This window comes from Pogoniulus pusillus, chromosome 5 (assembly GCF_015220805.1).
Source record: "Pogoniulus pusillus isolate bPogPus1 chromosome 5, bPogPus1.pri, whole genome shotgun sequence".
Lineage (NCBI taxonomy): Eukaryota > Metazoa > Chordata > Aves > Piciformes > Lybiidae > Pogoniulus > Pogoniulus pusillus.
Genome location: NC_087268.1, coordinates 42632416 through 42659709, shown reverse-complemented (window position 1 = coordinate 42659709; position 27294 = coordinate 42632416). Strand labels below are relative to the sequence as shown.

Sequence of the window (27294 nt, the reverse complement as noted above, 5' to 3'; positions counted from 1 at the left end):
GAGGTCTAGGCTGGATGTTAGGAGGAAGTTCTTCACAGAGAGAATGATTGGCATTGGAATGGGCTGCCCAGGGAGGTGGTGGAGGCACTGTCCCTGGAGGTGTTCGTCAAAGCCTGGCTGAGGTACTTAGTGCCATGGTCTAGCTGACTGCCTAGGGCTGGGTGCTAGGTTGGACTGGATGATCTTGGAGGTCTCTTCCAACCTGGTTGTTTCTATGATTCTCTGTCGCTTAGGGGGGCATGGTTTAATGGTAGACTTGGCAGTGTTAGGCAACAGTTGGACTTGATCGCCAGGGTCTTTTCCAACTCAAATTGTACACATTCATTGTGACATTCACAGTCCTAAATCTGGCAGGTTTTATTTACAATTTTAAAATCTTGCTACTGTTTAGTACCTTTATTCATCTCATGACACTTTGGGGCTGAAAGAGACTGCTAAATATTGCCAGTACTGTTTTCCTGGCTTAAACTATTCAAAAACCAACATTTTTTTGTCTACTACTGGGGAAAATGTTGCTAAAACGTGATGTTTTGCATCTGTAAACAGTAGTTAAACATCTGTGAATATCTGTACATTAAGAGACCAGCATTGAATTAAAAAAATATATTAAAATGTCATTTAAAAAACCTCTGTAGCAATACACAGTTATAAAATTCATCACTGTTGTAAAACAACAAGAAGAAAAAAATGTCTTCCCTTTCAGAGGGATTAGTGTTGGTGCATTCACTTTCTCTCTTTCACAGTGACATATGAATGTCCACACTCTAGTTCTTCCTTTGCAGTACTGGGATCTGTCATACACCAAATAGAAATCCTTATAAAGTAAAATCAATAAATCACTGGGTCAGCCACCCATTTCTGCAAGCAGAGACACATTTTATTTAGGAAACATAGTCTTCAATAGATGTCTTCAAGTGTCTTAGAGTCTGTAAGCATCCTCTGGATCTTCTGTATGCTTCAAGAATAGGAGCTCAGCATCTGACTCCATCAGATATCTGAGACTTCTTGGTGTTCACGTATTTATTCCACAGAGATCAGCTGAGACTATCACATTTACCAATTCAAGATACCAATGTCAATCAGCTTCTATGGTGCTGTAACTGTCATACACTGGTCAAGTGACCTGACACACCTGACTGCTCCACAGTTGTGCCGGGGGAAGTATAGACTGGATGTTAGGAGGAAGTTCTTCCCAGAGAGAGTGATTTGCATTGGAATGGGCTGCCCAAGGAGGTGGTGGAGTCACCATCCCTGGAGGTGTTCAAGAAAAAACTGGATAAGGCACTTAGTGCCATGGTCTAGTTGACTGGCTAGGGCTGGGTGCTAGGTTGGACTGGATGATCTTGGAGGTGTCTTCCAACCTGGTTGATTCTATGATTCTCTAGGGAGTCTTGATGTAAGAAAGTTAAACCAGTGTCTCGTTGGACCACAAGGGAGGTTTTACATGATAATAATAATAAAGAGAATCACAATACCTGATGTGAGGAATTTTGTATGAAAAAATATTATTCTTACTATCAGTCTTTTGGAGAGCTGCAATATCATATAGCACTCCACTGCCCTGCACACCTCAACCCACCCCCCCACACACGCTCCCACATATACCTTTCTTTTTAATTGTTTTAAACATGTAAATCACTGTTTGGATCAAATAACACATGAGTGTATTTGAATATAGCAGTATTTGCTTCACTACAATGTTTGAGTGTCAGATAGTCTTGATATATTGCTTTTCTAGGAAGTATATTGTAATACAAGAAATGAGTAGAAGTTACCAGAAGTAACAAATATGTAGTGAAAAAAAAAATCTGGCTTTAATGGACACCTTCGTTTTTAAGTAGTAGTGATGGTTTGGGTGTTACCTGCCACCCTCCCCCCCCCCCCCCCCCCCCCCCCCCTTAAGTAAAATCACCTAGACTAGACTCAGCCACTGGAAATGGAAAGAATGAAGCTTTATATTTACAGCTTAGCACAATATACAAGCTGGTATTTACGATATCTACAGCTAGATACAGAAATGTACAAGTTAAAATGTAATACAGAAACACAACAGCCCTCCCAGAAACCTGAGTCCCCAGGAGGGGCTCCCAATCACCCTATCACCTTCCTCCCATCCCTCTACCTTAACCCAGAATTTGCCTTATATTCAAGGTGAGTTTGGAGGGTCAGCCGGGGGGGTTAGAAAGCAGATGGATTAGTCATGCAGCACGTTAGGTTAGAGAGAGAAGAGCAGCCCAAAAAAGCCCAGAGAGTAACTCTGTTATCTATGTTTAAGTTCTTGTTCTTATACATCTCAGCAAGCCTGTGAGTGAAATAGACGTCACCATTGTTTCCTTTTCACAGCCTATAGTCTAATTCTTCTCACCAAAATATCCCAGCTAGGCTCAAGCTAGCACAGAGTCTTTTTGGTCTGGTCTTTTTATGGTCAACAGGAGCCTTTCTGCAGACTGCAACAAGCTTTGATCTTACTATGAAGATATAAAGAGACAATGTTAAAGATACCTGTGCTTAGAATGGGAACCTTTCAGAGCCACAAGTTTTGCTTACACTTTCAGGTTATTAGGATAACACAGAGTAATATTTTTGCCAATTGCAAACTGCTGACAGCATCCATACAATAAAAAAAAGTTCTGCAACTTGTTCTTGAAAAACTCCAAGCTTCATAAGCTCTGCCTAGTAAGCTCCTGTTCACCTGTTATCAATTACCAACTGCAGTATTATTGCAAATCCAAATAAACTCCCTGATGATCATAGATTAGAGTCACAAATCCTAAAGTTACAAGACAATATACTTTTCTTAGCTAAATTAATTATTTCAGTTCTGGGCAACTCAATAGTAAGAACTGAACCACCAGCTGGCTAATATGTACAGTCAAAACATTTAGCAGCAGGTTTTTACATTAGTAACAGCAAGAATCCATTTCATGGAAGACAACAGAGAATAAATGATTCTCATTTTAAGAGTCCTTAAGGCTAAAGTGCTTTATCCTCCTTAAATGTTCTGACTAACTAGCTCCACATGATGTCATCAAGATTAATTTTATGTAGGTAGTTTCTACTGCAGAAATACAGTAGCGTGTGCAAGGCTATGGGAAATAAGGAAGACAGAACAGAACAAATTCACTTAAAACAAAGTTGTCCTGTTTCATAACCAACCCTTGCAAGTTTTGGCTCTCTTCAGTGAGAGTGAATCTCCTTTTTTTTTTTTTTTTTTCAATTGCTGATGTGATTTTAAGCTCAAAGATGGAATGTACTAAACCCATCCCCAGATCTCTGAGGTTCTCATTTCCACAAGGCAGCATGTAAGTTAGCCTTATTTTAGAGACTGATTTGCAAAGAACTCATGCCAGCAGTCTTCTGGAAAGCAAGGAAAAGAAAGTATATCTAGGAGTGTGTAATGTTACTTTGCTCTTTTGTGCCCTTGAACTAAACTTATCTTTTTCCAGTGCTGCATCCCTGTCACAACCAGGAATTGACCATTGTTGAGTTATTAATAGCTCTGTGGCCTCTGTTATCCTCCTGTGTCAGAACCTCCACAGTCTGTGTTACCATTCTACAACTGCACTACTCCATATGACATTTTTTATTCTTGAGCCAGAGATACTTCATTCTGTGCCATTTTGTGGCTTAAATCTATGGATAATGTTCATTCAATACAGTATTAATGCTTCTTGTCCCTGGAGGTGTTCAAGCAAAGCCTGGCTGAGGTACTTGGTGCTATGGTCTAGTTGACTGGATAGGGCTGGGTGCTAGGTTGGACTGGATGATCTTGGAGGTCTCTTCCAACCTGGTTGATTCTGTGATACACATATATCTATTTGTGTGTGTGAATAAATAAAAATTACTATAACCACTTTTGTGTCACCACAGAGTTACACAGAGCTAATGCTAGAACAAGTTAATTTATAGCAGCTTGGTTGTTCGACTACTGCCATTAAAGATAAACCTAAACAAATTCCTGGCTGGAATAGCAACATCAAATGGAAGACATGGCAAATTCACTTTGCTAAATGAAGAAACTTAATTTGTAATTGTAATTTAATCCCTGGCTTACAGATAAAAAATGAAACTGTTACAGGAGCTTGTAGGGATTTTTTTTTCTATTAAAAAAAAATCCTTCCAAGACAAAATGAAAGAGGTGAAGATCTGCACTATTTCAGATACAGGATTTTGGATATTTATTTAATTACTTTTAGTTTCCACTATTTAGTTTCACGTCAAAACAGTCTCACTTTTGGATAAGAATAGGAGAAATGCATGGATTTAATACTAAAGAAAGAAATTTCACAAGCCTACAAAGTTTACAAAGCAAAATCCCTTAAGCTCTTTCAAAGGTCCATAGTGCTTTAAACTACAAGAAGTTTAAGCTTTCTGATAGATTTGACCTTTTGGTTGTATTTCTCCTGAGTGTTATCCCAATGTAATTTGTTTTGAGAAGAATAAAGAAACACAGGACCCTCATGCAGTTCAGCAAATGGAAGTGGAGACGAAAACGTCAGGCACTAGTGCAGGCTGGGGATCAGCTGACTGAAAAGTAGCTTGGCAGAAAAGCACCTGGAGGTATAAGATATGGGCATACTAGAGCGGGTTCAGTGAAGAGTCACTATAACCATTAAAAGAGTGGAGTATTGATGTGAGAGGTGCAGCTGAGAGGGCTGAGACTGTTGAGCTTGGAGCAGAAAAGGCCCAAGGAGAGGGAGGAAAGGGCATGTGCATCTTAGAAACGTAGGCAAATACCTAAAGGGAGGGCGCAAAGAGGATGGAGCCAGGCTCTGCTCAGGTGCGAGATCACAGGCAGAAACACAGAAGGCTCCCTCTAAACGTCAGGAAACACTTCTTGATTGTGAGAGTAAAGGAACAGTGACAGAAGTTACTCAGAAAGATTGTTGTTGTGTCATCATCCTTGACGATACTCAAAAACTATCTGGACGTGGTCCTGACCATCCTTCTCTAGGCAGCCCTACTTGAGCAGAGAGATTTGGCCTGTTGTCCTCCAGAGATCCCTTCCAAACTAAGCCATTCTCTGATCCTTTGAAAAAATATGAGCTTTGATATAGTACATGGTGATTTAACCATAGAATCATAGAATCAGCCAGGTTGGAAGAGACCTCCAAGATCATCCAGTCCAACCTAGCACCCAGCCCTAGCCAATCAACTAGACCATGGCACTAAGTGCCTCATCCAGTCTTTTCTTGAAGACCTCAAGGGATGGCACCTCCACCACCTCCCTGGGCAGCCCATTCCAATGGGAAATCACTCTCTCTGTGAAGAACTTCCTCCTAAAATGCTGATGATTTTTGCATCTGTCTAAGAATTGAAGAATAATTGCATGTCATAGGTACGTCAGTATTAACTTTCAGCTTTGTGGCATTCTGCAGAGCTTTTTTTTTTTAGCTATTGCTATCTTTGCTTGTTGCTTCTTAATTTGAGGATAATAAAGTTTCTAAGTTTTACAGAAATGAAAGAAAAAATAACTGTATAAAGGAGAACCCCTCCTTTCCTCAAATGAAGTTCTCTCATAATCACAAGACAGCTAATGTAAAAGTAGGTTCAATTTAAATACTTTTGTAACTGTGAGAATATTATTTTAAATAATGAAAAATAAATAAATGTGTTATTTCCTTCTTAATATAGCAGTAAATCTATGCAAAAAAAAACCCTCTCATGTTTGACATGACTGAAGCAGTCTCATGTCTATTTGAGGAAAAGCAGTAAAATTCCTGAAGAGTTTTCAAAAGGCTTTGTGAGAACTCTGTAAATGTAGACACCTGAGTTAGGATAAAATCTATACTTAGCATCATGTTATTGGAAGATATTAAATGAGAATAATTTTAACTGCAAAATGATGTTATCTCTACAATTAAAAAGTCTTTGCAACTTGTTTACAAGTACATTCTGTAATTGTGTGCTAGTTTGGAGCTAGCTAGAATGTTTTGGTGAGAAGGACTACATTACAGGCTGTGAAAGGAAAACAATGGTGATGTCTGCTTCCCTCATAGGCTTGCTGGGATGTTTAAGAACAAGAATCAAAACATAGATAAGGCACTTCTTCTGCTGGGGAGCTCCCAGCTGCATCTCTCTCTCTAACCTTTCTGCCATCTCTCTGATTAATCCACTTTGCTTCCCAACCCCCTGGCTGAACCTCCATTCTTCCTTGGGACTGGGGTAAGGTTGAGGGGCAGGGAGGGAGGTGGAAGGGCAGTTGGGAGCTCCTCCTGGGGACTCAGGTTTCTAGGAGGGCTATTGTGTTTCTGTATTACCTTTTACCTTGTATATTTCTGTATATAACTGTATATACTGTAAATATCTGAGAGAGTGATTGGCATTGGAATGGGCTGCCCAGGGAGGTGGTGGAGTCACTGTCCCTGGAGGTGTTCAAGAAAAGCCCGGATGAGGCATTTTGTGCCATGGTCTAGATAACTGGCTAGGGCTGGGTGCTAGGTTGGACTGGCTGATCTTAGAGGTCTCTTCCAACCTGGTTGATTCTATGATTCTATCTGCCTGTATATTGTGCTAAGCTGTAAATAATAAGCTTCATTCAATTTCCAGATCTGTCTGAGTCTAGTCTGGGTGATTACCAAAGTGGGGGGGGGGGGGGGGGGGGGGGGGGGGTGAGGGTGGGGAACACCCAAAACCATCACACATTGTGAAAGTGAAAAAGAATAAAAAGAACAAATCTATAATGGATCCAAAATTCCAAGTAGAGCTTCACATAGATGGGGGATCTAAAGGTCTTTAAGTACTTAGAAAACCGAATTTGAATTTCATCAGCATTTTCAGTTTAGAAAAAGCAGCTTAGGAAAATGCAGTTGTGTAGATAGCAACAGAAATTGCTCAGTGCTATTTTTTAGTACAATTGTCATTTTGTACCATTATTTTCGTCTGAATGAAATAGATGTTAGTGGGTCAGAACAAGCAAAGTCAGAAACCAAAACAAGTTCCTTCCATCACACTGTGAAATGCAAGTATTCTCTTTCATTTTAAAATTTAAGTTCTTGTGAAGAAACTTCTAGGGAAGTAAGTAATAGATGTACTTCTATAGAAGTACAAAGCAGGTACATTTAACTTTGAATGACATGCAGCAAAAATGCTTTTCAGTGTGTCTTTTGTGTCAATTTGCATTAGAAAAGTGTCCAAGTAGTTAACATATTTAAATAAGAGCTTTGAAGGAAGACTTTATGTTCTACATAAAAGATAGGTATTCATCAGTGTTTACTGATTGTATTTTAAAGGCTTTGAGTGTTAGAATATCTTTTAAGAAGGAAATCTATTTCTTCACATACATTCATGAAGGCTTTTTATGAAGACAGTATGCTAAATGCTGGAGTTTGAATTGATAATTTGCAGACACTCTCAAAATGTATATAAGTAATCTTTTTAAAAGCCCATGTAATTAAGCTTGTCAAATACAACCTCAGTAGTACCTGGGGTTATATTAGTAACTGTGTTTATTCATGGAAATGTTGCTGTGAAACCACAAGTATTACAGATTTTAAAACTAAATTATTACCTATCTGAAAAGTAGTGGAAATAATCTCTGTGATACACCAACTTGAATTTCAATGAGATAATTAGCAGCACCTCATCAATAAACATCAGATATATGTGTAACAGCATCCACTTCAGATCTAACTACTGTTTTGAGGAAAGGCTTGCACACTATGTGTAGATGATATACACATTTGATCATATCCTGTTGACCCCATTTTGATGGGACATTAACTTCCATTATCCAGTTCACTTGTATTTCACTCGGTATGTCAACCAGTCTACAGTAAGACTTAAGGCTTCACAGATTGTTCAGATAACATAGCCAATATTTGCTGGGAGATCAAGACCAAGTATTTGCTCTGAAGCACATACTGGAATGGTTTTAGTGTAAATAAAGTTGTGCAAGGAAGCATGAAATGGAGAGAGTTCTTGAAGCCTCTGGGAATGGTGGGAGCTAGTGCTTCTGCCACATTTTACACTCTTAGTTGGGTGATTTGTCTTTGAAATGGGGTGAGGTGGGATAAGAAATCAAGGAGTGCCCATTATGCAGACCCTTTAACTTCTTAGAAGGTTATAATGTTGGGAGCCTGTCAGATGCATGACCAAAGGAGAACATAGTCTATTAAGTAAAAGCCTATGATGATTTGAAGTGAGTGTATCAGAAGATTTACTACAGTCCAATTTTAGCTGGTGGGGTTTTGTTGGAATTTTTTTTCTTAATGGATTACATTTTATTGCTAACAAAATTTTTCACTATTATGACTGTTACCTAGCTTTAATTCTTTCAGGCACTTCAAAAGTAACTCTTAAAAAATTGTTTCACAGAACTCTGAATGGGTTGCTTGCTTGCTTGACATATCACTGCAGCTCAGCTAGAGCATGCAAGAAAATTAATTAACCCATGTTTTCTGAAAGAAGCAATTTTATACTGTCTGAACAAAATGCATCTGTGCGAAGTGATACAAGGTAAGAAATGGACAGGGTGATAGCTGGAGAGAGCTCATAGATTTAATCTGAGTAGATGTTTACACTGAGGTCTTAAGATTTAATACAAAATGGATAACCAATGTTTCTAGATTAGTATATAATAAATAGGATTTTTAAAAGGCTGTTTATTTTCTTTTAATAATCTAAGCTCTCAACATCTCTCTTGAATTGAGGGGCCCAGAACTGGACACAGTACTCAAGGTATGGCCTGACCAGTGCTGAGTACAGGGGCAGAATAACCTCCCTTGTCCTGCTGGCCACACTGTTCTTGATCCAGGCCAGGATGCCATTGGCTCTCTTGGCCACCTGGGCACACTGCTGGCTCATCTTCATCTGCTATCTACCAGTACCCCCAGGTCCCTTTCTGCCTGACTGCTCTCCAGCCACTCTGTCCCCAGCCTGTAGTGCTGCTTGGGGCTGTTGTAGCCAAAGTGTAGCACCCTGCACTTGGCCTCATTAAATCTCATCCCACTGGCCTCTGCCCACCCATCCAGCCTGTTAAGGTCCTTCTGCAGGGCTCTCCTACCCTCCAACAGATCCACATCTGCTCCTAGCTTGGTGTTACCTGCAAACTCACTGATGCTGGACTAAGGCCTCAGGGCATTTGGAAGCACGAAAGGGGAAGATGTCAGTCTTACATGTCTGCACATTAAATGTTTTTCTTAAGTGTTATCCTTCCAATAAATTTTATAAGCTGTGTAACAATTGCTTAAAAATGCACAAGGAAGGTAGGCATAACATCTAATACATGTGCAATACACATAGTAGTTTACTATGTGAAACAATCACACTGAAACACTAAGGACCCAAAAGGGAAGAAACTGCTAAGTTTAGTGATTATGGAGAATGCTTAGGGAGGGTACTTCTCACCTTAAGGTGAGGAGTAGAAGGGCAGGTATCTGTTTACCTACCAACTGAGGTATGGAATGCTGCCAGCTTCATTCTTAGCTGTATTTACTCTAATATTCTCCATCAAAGTACTTAAGCAAAGGCTTGAATCTCCTCTGGGAGCACATGGGATGTGAACTGTGACTTTCTTAGTAGATACTAAAAATGAAGATCATTAATACTAATAATTTTTATAAAGAAAATAGTGTGTCTTTGTACTAAACACAGACACCCATGCAGACGTTTTAGTGCCTGTGCTGATTTTTCCTGTGTTTTCTGTGATGTAGTGTGGCCTGTAGAGTAGAATTATCAGTGATATGGCATCAACTAACTGAGAATAGCTCTTTTTCTTTCTCCTAAGAGGGAGTTTTTAATAAAATATACTGGCAAAGAAGTGTTTTTTAGCTTTGAGAGTTGAAGTGTAGACAGATTCTTTGTGGGAAAAAAAAGAAAAAATAAATCAGGTGTCCATATGAGATTAGTGTGTGAGGACATTGCTTTGTTATGGTTCAGAGGTCTGCATCTTTTACTTTGCAAATGCTTGCTGCCACAAAGACCTGCCAAGATGCCAAGTCTCTGATAGCATCGATTCTCTTCTCAGATGCTCTTTTACTTTTTGTTTTTACTTTACTAAGTTCTTGACCACAGTCTGTTACCCTGAGTAAGAGACAGTCCTGTCCTATCTCTAGTTCTCACTGCTGCTTGGAGTAGTCTACAGTTTCATTAAACAGAGCTACTAAAATGCTTTTATAACTTGCCCATTACTCATCATTTCAAATTGCTGCCTATTAACCTGGCACTAAGTGCCTTAGGTTCTTGACAGTCTCTTGCCTCTGCCATATTTGTTGGCTTTGATTGATTTGCTAAGTCTTTTCCATAATCCCTTGTCCCTGTAGGTTTGGTTTCTTTGAGTCTGAAGTGTTCTTATGGTCTGACTCTGTAGTAACAATTTGGACTTGTTATCTTTACGATCGGTCCTTAGGTTTCTGCCACTCAGCATTTCCCTTGGTGCAGAAGGTTGATTTCTAACTGCAGCTTCCTCCATTTTATAGATTGGATGAAGTTATACATAGCTTCTTATCTTTAGGTGACTTCAGGCTCCAAATGACTGACAGTCATAATCAACTCTAAAGTGGAACAGAAAATTGCCTGCTTTACAAACTGTACTTCTGTCTTTAGATGGAAGTATCATTTTTATAATTAGATCTCAATTCATATTCTTAACTAATAGCAAAGTTTTAGTTCTACAAATGAGGGAAAACAAATGCTTTGGCTACAGAGGGACTAAAATAAATCCACAGTTGTTTGGCTTTGATCTGATAATTTTCAGGGGGTTTCTGTTTTGTATTGTTTTCCTTCCCCTAAATTGGCTCTGTTTAATACTGAATTAATGTGCTGTTTCTCCCTTGGTCCTAATTTCTGCATCAGAAATTCCATTTCTAATGCCACACATTATTGTATTTCCAAACTGCTGCTGTTCTGCGTGATGTGATTTGATACCATGTGTGAAGGACTTGGATCAAAGCAGACTTTTATTTATACAAAGCAGGGAGACTATATCCAGTGAGACTCAGAGGCTTATCTTTGTTTGTTTATTTTTAGTGAAATAATTGTGCTTTGATGCACAACCTTTGAGACCCTTTGTTCTTGCATGAGAATTTAGAAAGCTTTGCCTAAGCAACTTTGCATTATGTACATTTTCTGCTTTTTCTTTACCTGCTAAGGAAAAACATATAGCCCAGTTACTTATGGCTGTAGTCTCACTATATCATAGAATCATAGAATCAAGCAGGATAGAAGAGACCTCCAAGATCATCCAGGCCAACCTAGCACCCAGCCCTCTCCATTCAACTAGACCATGGCACTAAGTGCCTCAGCCAGGCTTTTTTTGATGAACACCTCCAAGGATGGTGACTCCACCACCTCCCTGGGCAGCCCATTCCAATGCCAATCACTCTCTCTGGGAAGAACTTCCTTCTCACATTCAGCCTATACCTTCCCTGGCACAACTTGAGACTGTGTCCCCTTGTTCTGTTGCTGGTTGCCTGGCAGAAGAGATCAACCGCCACCTGGCTACAGCCTCTCATGAAGTAGTTGTACCTTCAGGTACTATGGAGACTTCTGCTACATAGCTTTGGTAAGACTGATTCCTCTGTCCACTTGCTTTCCATTACATGGATTCTCTAGGGTAGGATGTCCCTGCCCGTGGCAGGGGAGTTGAAACTAGATGATCCTTGTGGTCCCTTCCAACTCTTACTGATTCTATGATTCTATGAAGTATAAGCATTGATTATATATTTATCTTCTTGATCTCCTTCACAGCAGGGAGTGAATACAGAAAAGAGTATATGAGCACCATGACATGTCAAAAACTTGTAACCTCTTCCAGGTTGAACTCAGTGCTGACAAAACAGAGCTGCTGCTAAAGAGGCACTGGTGGTCCTCTTCAAGCTCTGCGTTGTTTTATAACTCACCTACACTTGAATGCAGAAGTCTTACAATTATAAGTACATGGATGCATTTAATGTAAGCTGTAATGAACTTTGAAATGTCATCTCTAGTCTTTTGCAGTTGTTTTGCTTTGCTTTAAAAGCTATTAAGCAATGCAACCTGAATTACTAGTGATGTAGAGACACAGATGGCTATGAATTGAACTTGTTAGAGTTTGTTAAAATAAAATGATTGATGTACCTCAGAAATTGAATACAGGTGTAACAAAAAGGAAGTTATTATTTTGAATCTAACTTTGTGCAGAGGCAGCTGGTGCTACAACTATTATTATTTTTTTTTTTTTAGTAATGATAAATCAGGCCTTTTATTTGCTCTCATCCAATATGTCACTTAGTTAAATGGCTTGGAAGATGACTACCAACTGTAATAAAGACTTGATTGTCAGTGTTGCTAAGTATCCACAACCCCCAGTGATTTCAGGATTTCTTCTTTTCAAGTTGAGATCCTCAATTAAAAAAAAAAAAAAATTAAATGGAAGGATGTAGTTTCAAGTACTTGTCTGTCCCCAGGCTAATCAATATAAACAGAGAGATAATACCTATATGCTTTGCAAAGGAGATTATTTTTGGTACATCAAAATACAGAAGATTAGAGAGTTCTGGGCTACCTACATGAACCTTCATGTTGTATCTTGAACTTTGTGATGGTTTGGGTGTTACTTGTCGTCCCCGTTCCCCCCCCCCCCCCCCTTTAGAAAATCACCCAAACTAGACTCAGTCTATCTGGAAATTGAATGAAGGTTTATATTTGCAGCTTAGCACAATATACAAGCAGGTGTTTACAATAGATATACCCAGACTAGACTCAGCAGCTTTAGAAATTGAATGAAGCTTTGTGTTTACAGCTTAGCACAATATACAAGCAGGTGTTTACAATGTCTACAGCTAGATAGAGAAATATACAAGTTAAAAAGTAATAGAGAAACACAACAGCCCTCCCAGAAACCAGAGTCCCCAGGAGGGGCTCACAACCACTCTTCCATCTTTCTTCCCATCCCTCAACCTTACCCTAGATCTTGCCTTATGTTTAAGGTAGTTTGAGGGTCAGCCAGGGGGGTTAGGAAGCAGATGAATTGGTCACACAGCAGGTTAGGTTAGAGAGAAGTGCAGCCCCACAGACAGAGACCAAACGACTGTGTTATCTATATTTATGTTCTTGTTTTTATCCATCTCAGCAAGCCTATAAGTGAAGTAGACATCATCATTGTTTCCTTTTCACAGCCTATAGTCTAATTCTTCTCAGCAAAATATCCCAGCTAGGCTCAAACTAGCACAAACACCCATTTACTTTTCACACTGAGCAGAGCTAACTGCAGAGTTATGCCTTATATTAAGTACGCCCAGAAAGATTCTGTGGGGCTGTGTGTGCATATATCATTACAATTTACAAATCAGATTGACAGATTGAGCTGAAAAGAAGCAGGGCACATTTTTTAGATGTTGTCTAGAAAGAACAAAGAGAACAATTAGCTGCTGGATAGAAACAATTGTGGTTAGGTTTACTCTGCTCATTTCTAAAGACGTGTAAGGACCACAGAGCATTGGCATAGGCTCCCCAGAGAGGTTGTGGGGTTTCCTTCTCTGGAGACTTTGAAGGCCTGTCTGGATGTGTTCCTCTGTGATCTGTGTTAGATAGTATTGTCCTGCTCTGGCAGGGGGTTTGGACTCTATGATCTCCTTGGGTCCCTTCCAACCCTGTGATCCATCCTGTGATGCTGTGAGACAAAAGGGTGCTTGGAAGTTGGGGAAAGAATTTGGGCTGTGTTAATAAAGCAGAAGTTCGAAGATGTCATGTTTACAACTAGGATAGCATTAAGTTTTTGGGTTGGTGTGGTGTTTTTTGTTTTGGTTGTTTTTTGCTCTTCACAAGAAGCTGGGAGGGACCACAGCCAAGACAGGCAGGTGAACCAGCCAATGGGTGTGTGATACCATGCTGACATCAGGCTCACAATACAAGGGAAGAGCTGGCTGGGGCAAGTGCGGGTGCTTTGGGTGGGTGATTTGGGTGGGGTGGGGCAGGATTAGGCATCTATGGTCAGTGCTGCATTTGATATCATTCACTGTATGCACTATTTTATCTGTATGATTATTTTCACTGATTTTCTGTTTTCTCCTAATGCTGTTCTGTTAAGCTCTCCTGATCTCAGCCCACGGGATTTGGCCTTTTTCTCCCAGTTCTTCTTCCCACTGGGAAGAGCAAGAGGGATGGGAGGTTGGGACAGTTGTATCAGTGGCTGCGTGTGGCTCCACTGACAGCTGGGCCTGAACTATGACAGAAGATCATTATTCTGCATAGACCTGACAAAAGCAGGTGGTGAATGACTATGAAACATTCCAAGGTAGTTGGCAGGATGTCACTGGGGAAAATGGAACGTGCAATAACTATTCAGTCCATAACTTTTACTGTCTGATATAATAATGGCTTTTAGTTTCCAGGCTCATATGTTGAAGGTATTTTATAGGTCTCACTTGAGGTTCAGGACAGAGAGAACAGTGATAGAGAGACTCTTCAGTGAAAAATGGTTTCCTCCAACAACTGGATATTTCTGTCCTCTGCCAATAGGCTTTTCTTTTTGAGATGTGGCATTCATTTTGTTTCAACTATATGGCTTCTACAAGGACATTCTGTGCAGTGACTGAGATGTATTTTTGCCTGGAACATGCATCTAAAGGGCATGTAACTTTTGATTAGTTGTCCAAGTAATTAACCATGGTAGATTAGGAGATAAATTGGAAAGTTTGACTTGGCAATGGTCTCATGTCACTGATGTTTGTTAATATGGGAGAATTCTCTAATGGAGTTATATGAACTTAAAAGGTGATTTCTAGACTAGGGAAAAGCAGAGTGACAGGAAATTTTCTTCTTAAATGTGATTTTTTTATATATGTATATAGATTGCAAGAGTTTAGTTTTTATTTTCTACAAAGACTAGCTTTCAGAATAGAATTACATGCAACACTAAAAATGCTCAGTTAAATAAGGTTGGAAGGTCTTTTTCATTGTAAGTGTCAGTAGTGTAAGAAGGAATTCATGTATAATTCAAGTCTGCTCTAAGATGCAGTCCTGTTTTGCCAGAGGAGGAGTTCTGAGTGGAGGTCATTTTTCAGTTATTAAGGTACCATTCTTCTCAAATAAGCTGCTCTTAGGTTTGAGAGCCTAATTGTATGTCACTTTGTTTTGTCTCAGTGGTTGCTGATGCTATACATGCATAATACACCTGGAGGGGCTTGTAGGTATTATGGGCATTGAATTTAAGAAACTTTCAAAAACTAATCCTATTAATACTGAAAAAAGACCTCATGATTCATATACTTAACTTGGAGCAACTTAAAGGCATCTAAAAACGACCAGTCCTTTTCAAAACATGACAGCTCAGTCATCATTCATTTAATCAAGTTGCTTCAGAACGGAATATGGAGAAATGCAGTGTGAAATTCTTCTTTCATGATCTAAATTTGAACCCTAAAATTTCAGTATGAGGAATCAATGGTGAAGGTGCTGGAAATTAAGAGAGACAATGCAGTGTTCAAACATAACCAAATGAATGAGGTGTTGCAAGGCAAATTCACAGTTTACAGTGAGATGCATATCCAGAAAGTAGCAACTGAGATAGTTTAGGCACTAGATCTCTGTAGTAAATGTACTGTATCCAACTCTGGAGACCTTATTACAAGAGGGATGTGGACATGCTGGAAGTGTGTCCAGAGAAGGGCCATGATCATGATCAGAGGTCTGGAGCGCCTCTCCTGTGAGGACAGACTGAAAGAGTTGGGGCTGTTCAGTCTGGAGAAGAGGAGGCTGTGAGGTGACCTTCTTGTGGTCTGTCAGTATCTGAAGGGGACCTACAAAAAAGATGGGGAGGGACTTTTTAGGCTATCAGGGAGTGACAGGACTAGGGGGATGGACCAAAGCTGGAGGTGGGTAAGTTCAGACTGGATGTAAGGAGGAAGTTCAGCATGAGAGTGGTGAGAGCCTGGAATGGGTTGCCCAGGGGGGTGGTTGAGGCCCCATTGCTGGAGGTGTTTAAGGCCAGGCTGGATGAAGCTGTGGCCAGCCTGCTCTAGGGTAGGGTGTCCCTTCCCATGGCAGGGGGGTTGAACTAGATGATCCTTGTGGTCCCTTCCAACCCTGACTGATTCTATGAAATTACTAAAGTAGTGATAAAGGCCTGGTATAAACCTTTGAAATGATAATTATAATAATCCTTTAAATGTGATAGATAAATGGCCAGGTTAAAAACAGGAGCACATAATAAAGTGCCTTGCTTTTTGAGTTTGCTCACTGCATGCATGTACATATATGCCTGTGATGGATGGGTAAAATTTCCAGCAACTGAAGGTCAACAGCAACAGCTTACTCATTCTTGTCCCAGAAGATCTTAGCCTAATTGGACAGTTGTTACACCTTTCTTCTTATGTATTTTAGTATAAGGGTAGATTTAACATCACAGTCTTGTCTTGTGAACTGCATTAAAATAAGCAAGCAAGGAAAGGGATTCCTATACTGGAATCGAGTTGTTGATTGCATCACAACAGTTTATATGCATATCTTATTTTATATGTATGTAACTTTCCTAGCTGGGTAAATCACTTAAGTTCCTTTCTTGAAGAACATTCCAGAGACTGCAGCTACAGGACTCTTGAAGATGCTAACTCATACAGCTTGATCCTACCCTCTGCAGTTACTGGACAACTGTTAACTTCACTATTCTGACTTGCATGCAGTGATGAGCTCCTGTGTGATAAAATTGGGTCGGTTATCTATCATTTTTGCATGTATAATAACTGTTGGCATACTCAGCTTCATTATAAGGGAAGACTGCTTTGAGAGATTTGAGAAAGCCAGATGGAGTTACTCAAGTACTGGCAAGGAGAAGTGGTCTTGCACATTGTTTCTTTCCTTCTTTAACTCAGCAAGAATCATTTATCATCTCTTGCTCTGCCTTTCTGGAATATTATACCATGACCGTAATGCCCAAATGCTGTTTGCATAGTGTCCAGACCATGACTGTTGGCAAATATGTCTTGCTTCTCCGAAATGATAAGATTACTTTGGAGGCAAAACTGTTTTCACTTGTACTTTTCAAACACTTTTCTTCTCTTTTTCCTTCATTCCCCCACCTCCTCTTTTTTTGTTTTGTTTTGTTTTACCATTGTTTTTCTCTGCTCTGCTATGCAGAGCCAGAAATTTTTGGTGCCTTCATATTTCATTACTTGTGACAGAGTGTGCCTTGGGAAACTCTGCATCGCTCCAGGTAATTTCATCAGTGTCGAAATGGATGTTAGCCAGTGGCCTTGACAGTGCAAGTTAGTCTTTTATGAAAGATTTAAAAAGACAACAATAAGGCATAGGTTGGTGTCTTTAGACTAGACTGTGGAAAACTCAAATGTCTAAAGCATATGGCATCCTTGTTAGTGTTTTCCAAATTTTCTTGAAGGTTTTACATTTGGAGCAAGACACACACTTGAAAAATAAAAGCTGTAGTGGTAGTTTCCAATGAGGTGCCAAATTTACATTTCAGAATCTCTCTCTTCTTGCTTGAATGTCATAAATTGCCACAAAGCCTGACAGTCCTGTACTTGTATATTAAGTCTCTGTGAAATAAACCCAGCTGAGAAGGTATGTAAAAAATTAATAATAGTTATTAATTATGAATATTAATTTATGAATGGATATACTTTTTTATTAATAATACTTAAAAATCAGAGAAATTCCATGAGATTATTTGGATTTTGCACAGAATTAAACAGTTTAAACAATCAGATTTTGGTAAACAACAAAAGGAAAACAGGAAAAATTCTAACTGTGCTTCTGGAGTCTTGGCTTTCACTCCAGCAGATGTGCTCACAACACTTTTGGTCCCTGAGTAAGTCTCCTATATCAAAGACACAGTAATGATCCCAGGATAACATACAAAATACTTCAGACAGAGGAAGGAGATGCTGCTGAGCTGGTGGGTGTGAGCTGCATACCCGTGGCCGCCTTTAACAAGCCACAAATGAGGAGAGGCAGGAAGGCTCCATACTGAATGCAGAAAGGCAGGTGCAGAAAGGCTGAATACAGAAATCATCACCCTTAAATACTTCAGTTTGAAACTCAAACTGGCCAATGGGCACTAGCACCATTGTCCTGGCCAATGAGTTCAAAGCTTCATGCCTCCTTTGACCATGCAGGCATGTTGTGGGCAGCACAAGACACCTGACACATGGTGCTAAGCCCCCTGGCCCTCAAGGCTTTGCTTGGGCCAAACCCTTATTGTTTGCTCATCTGAATCACTCCCAGACCCACAACAGGAGAATGACAGTAAGGGTTAAACCGGCGTGGCAGGATTTATACCCTACCAGGACAGAAGGTGATGAGGTGTGTTGTTGGAATTTTGTGTACTGCATTTCCCAATGTAGCTCACCATGTAACATTTCAGAATGTACTCAGTAATAATGACTTTTTTCCATGTGCTGATAATTCTTTGGATAAATGAACAAGTGATTTCAAGTTATATACAAATATCAGATTTCTTTTTTCCTACGCTGATTAATTTTGTTTCATTAGCAAAATTTGGTTTCCATTATAATTTCAGAGAAGTTCATTAATGATGAATGATCTGGGTGCATGAATAAGGAGTCATGCACATTGATCCCATACAAGAATGAAAGTGGTTAGAAAATAAGGCAGATGCAACTTCACTTGATTAGGGCTACTGAGGCAGAAAAAAACCCCAAACAAAACCAAAAGAAACCAAACAAAGAAAACAAATCAAAGCAAAACAAACAAACAAATGAAAAAACACCCAAAAATGTTCAGGTAGGTTTAGGATAGGATTTTATTTCACAAATAGATACAGATTTTTAGTCTCCAGAATAGGTTCTGCTGTCTGCAACTACCTCAAAGGAGTTTTTAGCCAGATGGGGTCAGTCTCTTCTGTCCGGCAACCAGCAACACAACAAGGGGACACAGTCTCAAGTTGTGCTGGGGGAGGTCTAGGCTGAGTGTTAGGAGGAAGTTCTTGCCAGAGGGAGTGATTGGCATTGGAATGGGCTGCCCAGGGAGGTGGTGGAGTCACCATCCCTGGAAGTACTGAAGAAAAGCCTGGTTGAGGCACTTAGGGCCATGGTCTAATTGATTGGACAGGACTGGGTGCTAGGTTGGGCTGGATGATCTTGGAGGTCTCTTCCAACCTGGTTGATTCTATGATTCTATAATTATATCAAGGACTGTCTACAATTTCAAATAATTATATGCTAGTAAGTAATATAAAAGCAATCCAGATGGACAAAATCTTTGTTACTTGCACAACTGGCTTCCAGAGAAACCTTGGAAAATGAGACAAGCTGATGGCTGAAAGGGCATTTCTTCCCAAAGTATCACTTTTGTATCTGCTTTCTTACCTTGTTTTGCCAAAATCTGTTTCATAAAGAATTGTATCAGTTTCAATTATGAGTCCAGCTTTAATTTCAGTTTGTATTTTTGACAAGTTAATAATCTTCCATCTGTTACAACTATTCATGTTACATTAGTCGGTTACTAATGAAAAGCTGTCTGCAGTTTGCCTATGCTTAAGTGTTGCACATACCCATTCTTTATCTGGACAGTTCTCTTCTCTGTATTCATTACCTATAGCTGGGTGCTCACTAAGATATTGTGTCTGAATCATGGTTTTGATTATTTATCCAGTAATTCTGCAGTCCCCTGTTACACATTCACAATAGCACAATTAGTAAGCATAGAGGTATAGCACAATTGTGCTGTACATCTATGATTACTATTCTTGCTGCAATATAAACTTTAGGTACTTGTAACAGTGTAAAACACTTCTGGTGGCGATCAAGGTCTCCTTTGGCTTTAGTCACAGAAGTGTCAAGAGAGCTTTAAGAAGTGCCACATCTGTGTTGAAAAGCAAAAGGTAGTTGTAGTTAGTCCTTCCAACAACGTGACTTGTATCAGCAGTGTGCAAGGATAGAGAATTGATCCCGGAGAGGAGAGGGCTCCAGGGAGACCTTATAGCAGCCTTCCAGTAGCTAAAGGGGCTCCAGGAGAGGACAAGGACTGGGAGTGCCAGGACGAGGGACAATGGCTTTGAGCTGGGAGAGGGGAGATTGAAAGTGGAGATGAGGAAGAAATTGTTTGCAGTGTGGGTAGGGAGACACTGGCACAGGTTGCCCAGGGAGGTTGTGGATGTCCCCATGGCAGGGGATTGGAACTGGATGATCTTGAAGTGCTTTTCAACTCCTATAATTCTGTGATTCTGTGAAACCCATATGAAACTCATCTGTTGAGCAGTGGAGCCTGTTAACTGACAGACAGTTGACAGCAGCAAGCAGAGAAGCTGTGTGATCAAGCCATTGCTGGGGCAATCTTTTCTTTTGTGAGTCTGTTTTATAATTAGACTTGGGGAAAGAAAATAAAAAGGGGGGGGAAAGGAAAAAAAAAGGACCCAAAATGATGTTACTGCAAATCTTTTCTCTTTGGAATTATTTAGTAATGCCTCCAAGGCAGAGGCATATCACCTGCCAATATGTAACACGTGTAAATTTGCAGGCTGTTTGCTGGCTTTCTGGATGAAAGGTATCTCAGTTAAATCTAACTCTATATGAATTAGTATGATAATATAAAGTATATGTGCTAGTTTGAGCCTAGCTGGGATGTTTTGGTGAGAAGAATTAGATTGTAGGCTGTGAAAAGGAAACAATGATGGTGTCCACTCATAGGCTTGCTGAGATGTATAAGAACAGGAACATAAACATAGATAATGGAGTCACTGTCTGGGCTTTGTAGGCTGCACTTCTTTCCCTCTCTAACCTAACCTGCCATCTGTGTGACTAATCCATCTGCTTCCTGACACCCCTGGCCAGCCCTCCAAGCTACCTTGAACATAAAGTAGAGAGGTGGGAGGAAGGTGGAAGGGTGGTTGAGAGCCCCTGCTGGGGACTCAGGTTTCTGGGAGGGCTGTTGTGTTTCTGTATTACCTTTTACCTTGTATATTTCTGTCTCTAGCTGTATATATTGTAAGCACCTGCTTGTATATTGTGCTAAGCTGTAAATATAAAGCTTCATTGAATTTCCAGAGCTGCTGAGTCTAGTCTGGGCAATTTTCTTAAGTGTGGGGGGACAGGTAACACCCAAACCATCACACCTTTACAACTTCAAGAGGTCTTGTCTAAATGTAGTTGACAAAAGATGAATTGTAAGATCAATCATAGAATGGTTTGGGTAGGAAAGGACCTTAAAGATCATCCAAGCCATCACAATATACATTAAAAATAAGTGAAAAATAATTAAGTATAAGAAAAGATAAGAAGAAAAATACATAATTTTGAGCTGCATGGGCATATTTTGAGTTCTTTTCCTCAATACACAATTTCTGGTTTGGTTCTTGTGGACACCATGTAAACCAGAAATTATTTTACTTTCCCATGAAGAGTTCCAGACACATCAAAAGACTGTATCAAAGAAGGTTTATATCTCAGGCCTTCTTTGTACTTTTTCTTGGCATTTCTTGATCTCTTAAATTTCATTGTGGTAGTTTGAGCATTTAGCATATTTATGTCTGGCAATAGTACTTTCCTTTCTCACCTACTGGAACTACATAATATATATCTACAATCCACACACCAAGCTAGGAGCAGGTGTTGATCTGTTGGAGGGTAGGAGAGCCATGCAGAAGGACCTGGACAGGCTGGATGGGTGGGCAGAGGCCAATGGGATGAGATTTAATGAGGCCAAGTGCAGGGTTCTGCACTTTGGCCACAACAACCCCAAGCAGCACTACAGGCTGAGGACAGAGTAGCTGGAGAGCAGCCAGGAAAAAGGGACCTGGGGGTACTGGTAGATAGTAGGCTGAAGATGAGGCAGCAGTGTGCCCAGGTGGCCAAGAGAGCCAATGGCATCCTGGCCTGGATCAGGAACAGTGTGGCCAGTAGGACAAGGGAGGTTATTCTGCCCCTGTACTCAGCACTGGTCAGGCCACACATTGAGTGCTGTGTCCAGTTCTGGGCTACTCAGTTCAAGAGAGATGTTGAGGTGCTGGAACGTGTCCAGAGAAGGGTGATGAAGCTGGTGAGGGGCCTGGAACACAGCCCTATGAGGAGAGGCTGAGGGAGCTGGGATTGTTTAGCCTGGAGAAGAGGAGGCTCAGGGTGACCTCATTGCTGTCTACAACTATCTGAAGGGACATTGTAGCCAGTTGGGGGGTGGTCTCTTCTGCCAGGCAACCAGCAATAGAACAAGGGACACAGTCTCAAGTTGTTCCAGGGGAGGTCTAGGCTGGATGTTAGGAGGAAGTTCTTGCCAGAGAGAGTGTTTGGCATTGGAATGGGCTGCCGAGGGAGGTGGTGGAGTCACCATCCTTGGAGGTGTTCAAGAAAAGCCTGGCTGAGGCACTTAATACCATGGTCTAGTTGACTGGACAGGGCTGGGTGCTAGGTTCGACTGGATGATCTTGGAGGTCTCTTCCAACCTGGTTGATTCTATGATTCTATATATATTGTAGTGATGGAAAGAAAGGTACATAAAACCAGTGCATTTACAAGAGGAAACATGGACAACCTTTTCACTTATTTTTACCTTCTCTAAAGATATGTAGAATGGAGTAGCAAAAATGGAGACATTTCCATATGGTTTTTTTTAATTAGAAAATGATGGGGGAGAAAAAAAGGCAAGAAAACCCCAGCAAAGTTGAAAATAGAGATTAATCTGTACAGCCTTGACACATCCAAAGCACAGATGTGTAAATCTCAGCCAGTTTCGCAGGCTTCTTTTAAAGTCAGCTGAGATAAGCATTCCAAGAGTAATTCATCTTGCTCCTCTTAGATGCCTGTCTTAATATGAGGTTAATTTACCTTCATGGATTGTAAAGGGAGCCTGGAATCACTAGTTGCAACTTAAATGTCCAATCTGGAGATATCTAAACTAGGGCTAACTAATCTAACCTATGATTTAAAGCTGAAGGCACTGTTAGACTGTTTAGTCTGGATTTTTATATATCACATTTCACTCAGTGGCTGAAATCCACGTCAGGTAAAGCTGACATGAAGCTGAGTCGATACTAAGGTCAGCTTTAGCTCATCTATTGCAGAGGCTTTTGTCATCACATAGTAATCTGAATTCCAAAACCTATGCTGGAGCACATGCCTCTGCAAAAAGTGAATGGCTGAACTCACAACCTTCTATTTTTCTCTCTCTGATGCAGGGCCATGATAAAATTTGTCTCTTATGCAAGTGAGAAAGGTTTTTCTGATTGCAAATGATGAATACAGAGAACCATTCTATTCCAGCTACTAAGACCCATTCCATTCTAGCTGATTGTCTTGCCTACCTGTGGCTTGGTTTCAGACATGAAATAATTGTTGCACATCATTGCTATCCTTCAAACATCTTTTAGTTCATTTTGCATGCAGTAGCTTTGCTCTCTCCCAGGCAGCAACTTTCAATATCCACTTGAAATGCCATTCTCATGTATTAAAAGTAAAAAAAGTCCTTCTAAATGCTATGGTTTCAAATCTATTTTTGAGAATCTGGTGCTTGTACCTTAAGTTTCATTTTCCCACCCTGAAAATATTGCCAATCAATACCAAATGCAGCAGCTTAAATCCTATCTAATTCTGCTCTGGCTAGTTATATTGCACCTGTTAAAAGGGGAAAAATAAAGTCCTTTTGCTAGCATTCTATAATAGTTTTTATAAACTTGAAAGTAACTTTTTTGGTTGGTTGGTTTGGGATTTTTGTTTGTTTAGGGTTTTGGTTGTTGGTTTGGTTTTTTTGTTTAGGGTTTTGGGTGGGGGAGTTTAGTTTGTTTTGGGATTTGGGTGGATTTTTTGTTTGTTTCTTTATGAATGCTTCCACAAAAGTGGTCCAGTATGCTGTGGCTTTCTGATCAGCCTTTATCACACGTCACTAGTTTGACACCCAGGCATGTGTGCATCAGGCTACTATATGAAATGCCTTTGTTATCAGCTGGATTTAGTCTTCAGCAGCTATAGCTCTGACTGCAGAGCTAGCCTATGATCTAGGTTAAGCTCAACCATCCTGCCTTTCAAGTCCACATTTAAGGAGCACAGGTATGCTGGAGATTTTTAATGAGTTTCTAGCTTGTTGATCTCATTGTGTCTACTATGACACAAAGCACTTAATGTCTACAATTCTAGTACTGGGGACATTTAATTCACGGTGTAATAGTAAACATTCACCACAGGAAATCACATGCCATGTTTTATGTTGGTTCTCAAATTATGTTCACTTTCAGTAAATGATGGAACGTGTCCAGAGAAGGGTGATGAAGCTGGTGAGAGACCTGGAACACAGCCCTGTGAGGAGAGGCTGAGGGTGCTGAAATTGTTTAGCCTAGAGAAGAGAGGGCTCAGGGGTGACCTCATTGCTGTCTACAACTACCTGAAGGGAGGCTGTAGCCAGGTGGGGGTTGGTCTCTTCTCCCACGCAACCAGCAACAGAACAAGGGGACACAGTCTCAAGTTGTGCAGGGGAAGGTCTAGGCTGGATGTTAGGAGGAAGTTGTTGCCAGAGAGAGTGATTGGCATTGGAATGGGCTGCCCAGGGAGGTGCTGGAGTCACCATCCCTGGAGGTGTTCAAGCAAAGCCTGGCTGAGGCACTTAGTGCCATGGTCTAGTTGACTGGCTAGGGCTGGGTGCTAGGCTGGACTGGCTGATCTTGGAGGTCTCTTCCAACCTGGTTGATTCTGTGATTCTAATTTCATTCAAATTCTGACTCCTTGAACCAGAGTTTCACCATTGTAGTGTCTAAGGGACTCAAGCTGCTTGCAGACATCTATGCAAATATCAAACATAATTTTCTTGCTTTGCATAACTGGGATTTGTGTGTTCCTGTTTAGCCTCTTTCTCCTCTGAATAACCATTCACAGAGCAGATCAATCTTTCTTAGCCTCATCAGCCATCACTATCACACTCATGCAAAATAATACAGCACTGTTTACAGCTCTTTCACCCCTGGATGCTATTCTGCTTGATAAATAGCAGAAACTAAACACACTTGAAATCATGAAGTTCATTAGGGCTTAGATTTCTTCCAAACTTGAGCACTGCATATATTTATGTGATTATTCCAGGACACAAGAGAGAAAAAAATAATGAAGGGGATACCATCTCCTTCAGCCCTTGCTGTATCTTGATGTTCGTTGTTTTTTCACCCTTTCCTTTTTACTCAAGCTCTAGTCTTTTTAATCTGTCATAAAATGAGAATTACACCAGTCAATCAGTAGTCAGGTTAGCAGAAGGTGAAATTTTCTGTGGCACCTGGCAGTAGAAGGCTCTGGGCTTGGGCAACAGCTTTCTGCCCTTCCTACTGGCAGTGAGAAAAGTAGATGCATGGTTATGGAAAAGAAACAAGAGTCAGCCTGTGACTCAATGAGAAATCTAGAAGTTTGAATCTGCTGGGCTTTTGTACCTTTAGAAGTCTAAGAAGTCCAAACATATATAGCAGAATCACAAGTATGTGAAGGAAGGCAAGGTGGGGTAGGAGAGCAAATAACATGTACATTCTGGTGGGAGTTAGCAGAAGCTTGTCTGTCAGCTGCTCTAGGTAGTTCTTATTTGGCAGAATACAAATACCTGCTACAAGTAGGAAGGTGTTTTATATTGACACAGCAGTTTCCTGCTTCTACCCATCAGTGTATTTTGATTTTCTTTCTAGATTTATCCATTTGCTGTCTATATACTGATTTTCATTCAAAAGACAGCATGCTTCTTACTAACCAATGGGGATGGCAATAATAAAAGATTTTTCTAAATACTCTTCCAGGTGATTCAGTGAGATGTGCTTATCTTCATAGCTAGCCAGTAGATACATATGAATGAGAGTATAGGTGTACACATACTTTGTGAGACATATTTATTTTACACAGAATCATAGAATCAATCAGGTTGGAAGAGACTTCCAAGATCATCCAGTCCAACCTAGCACCCAGCCCTAGCCAGTCAACTAGACCATGGTATTAAGTGCCTCAGCCAGGCTTTTCTTCAACACCTCCAGGGACAGCAACTCCACCACCTCCCTGGGCAGCCCATTCCAATGCCAATCACTCTCTCTGCCAACAACTTCCTCCTAACATCCAGCCTATACTTCCCTCAGCACAACTTGAGACTGTGTCCCCTTGTTCTGTTGCTGGTTGCCTGGCAGAAGAGACCAACCCCCACCTGGCTACAGCCTCCCATGTAACTATGCAAACACTTTTTTAAAGGCTACGGTAGGAGCTCTGGTGGTTTGGGTGTTCCTCAGCCCCCACACTTTGGAAATCACCCAGACTAATCTCAGTTGGCTCTGGAAATATGAATGAAGCTATTTATTTACAGCTAGCACAATATACAAGCAGATATTTACAGTATATACAGTTATAGACAGAAATAGACAAGGTAAAAGGTAATAGAGAAACACAACTCCCCTCCCAGAAACCTGAGTCCCCAGGAGGGGCTCTCAACCACCCCTGCACCTTCCCCCTGCCCCTCTCAACCTTACCCCAGTCCTAAAGAAGAATGGCGGTTTGGCCAAGTGGTTAAGAAGCAAAGATGGGTTAGGCCAAATGGAAAGTGGGATTAGGGAGTAAGATGTTGCTCAGTCAGCTGCCCAAGGCAGAAAAAGAGAGTCAAAATGGTGAGAGTGTTATCTAATGTTTTTGTTTCTTCTTCAGCAAGACTCTGAGGGGAGTAGCCATCACCACTGTTTTCCTTTCACAGCCTATGGTCTGGTTCTTCTCACCAAAACATTCTACCCTGCTTCAAACTAGCACAGGAGCCATAACTGGAGTTTTACATAGACTTAGAACTTAGAATACCCAGCACCAGGGAACAGTCTGCACACCCGAAAGATAATAGAGGCTTTGCTCTTACGATCACATTAATTTTTAACAGAAGCCTTAACCCAATACCTTGCTCTCTCAGGCAGCCTTGAATGAAAATGCTGTCCACAGGATGCCTGATTCATTTGCTTCTCATCTCAAGATGTGTAACAGCAGAGATGGAACTGATGGCTGTGAAAGAGGATGAAGCCATTATTAATGCAGCCTGATGCAGGCTGTTTTAAAAGTGTGGTAGTTAAAAGTAGTATTTTTATATAAATGGAAAAATGAGACAAGCTTTCATGAATGCGTGCCCTTTTTCAGCTCTTAAATCGAAGCAGCAGATTTTGAAGCTGAATAGCTTCAAACTGCTGAGAAAAATTGCTCCGTTAGCTATCAGTTAGATCACCTCTGATAGGAAGAGGTAGCCTATGGAGCAGAGATCCTCAAGAGGAGAAAGTGAAAGACTAGTTGTCACCTAGGGGAAAGAGACATAGAAAGCTGTAAAGCACGACATGAAGAAGAGTCTGGAGGAAAAGAACAAGAAATTCCTGCAACCTATATTTTCATTTCAAAAGTATATCTCACCACCATGAGAGTGGTGAGAGCCTGGGAT

The 27294-nt window shown here is 40.6% G+C and overlaps 1 protein-coding gene and 1 non-coding gene across 5 annotated transcripts in view; one reads left to right on the top strand and one right to left on the bottom strand.

Moving 5' to 3' along the window:
- GPC6 (glypican 6) overlaps positions 1 to 27294 on the top strand; it is a 928307-nt gene that overhangs the window by 312552 nt on the left and 588461 nt on the right. The window lies entirely within an intron of this gene.
- On the bottom strand, positions 4086 to 4149 carry LOC135175739 (U7 small nuclear RNA). Its single transcript, XR_010302470.1, has one exon. It is a non-coding gene; the product is annotated as a U7 small nuclear RNA (small nuclear RNA).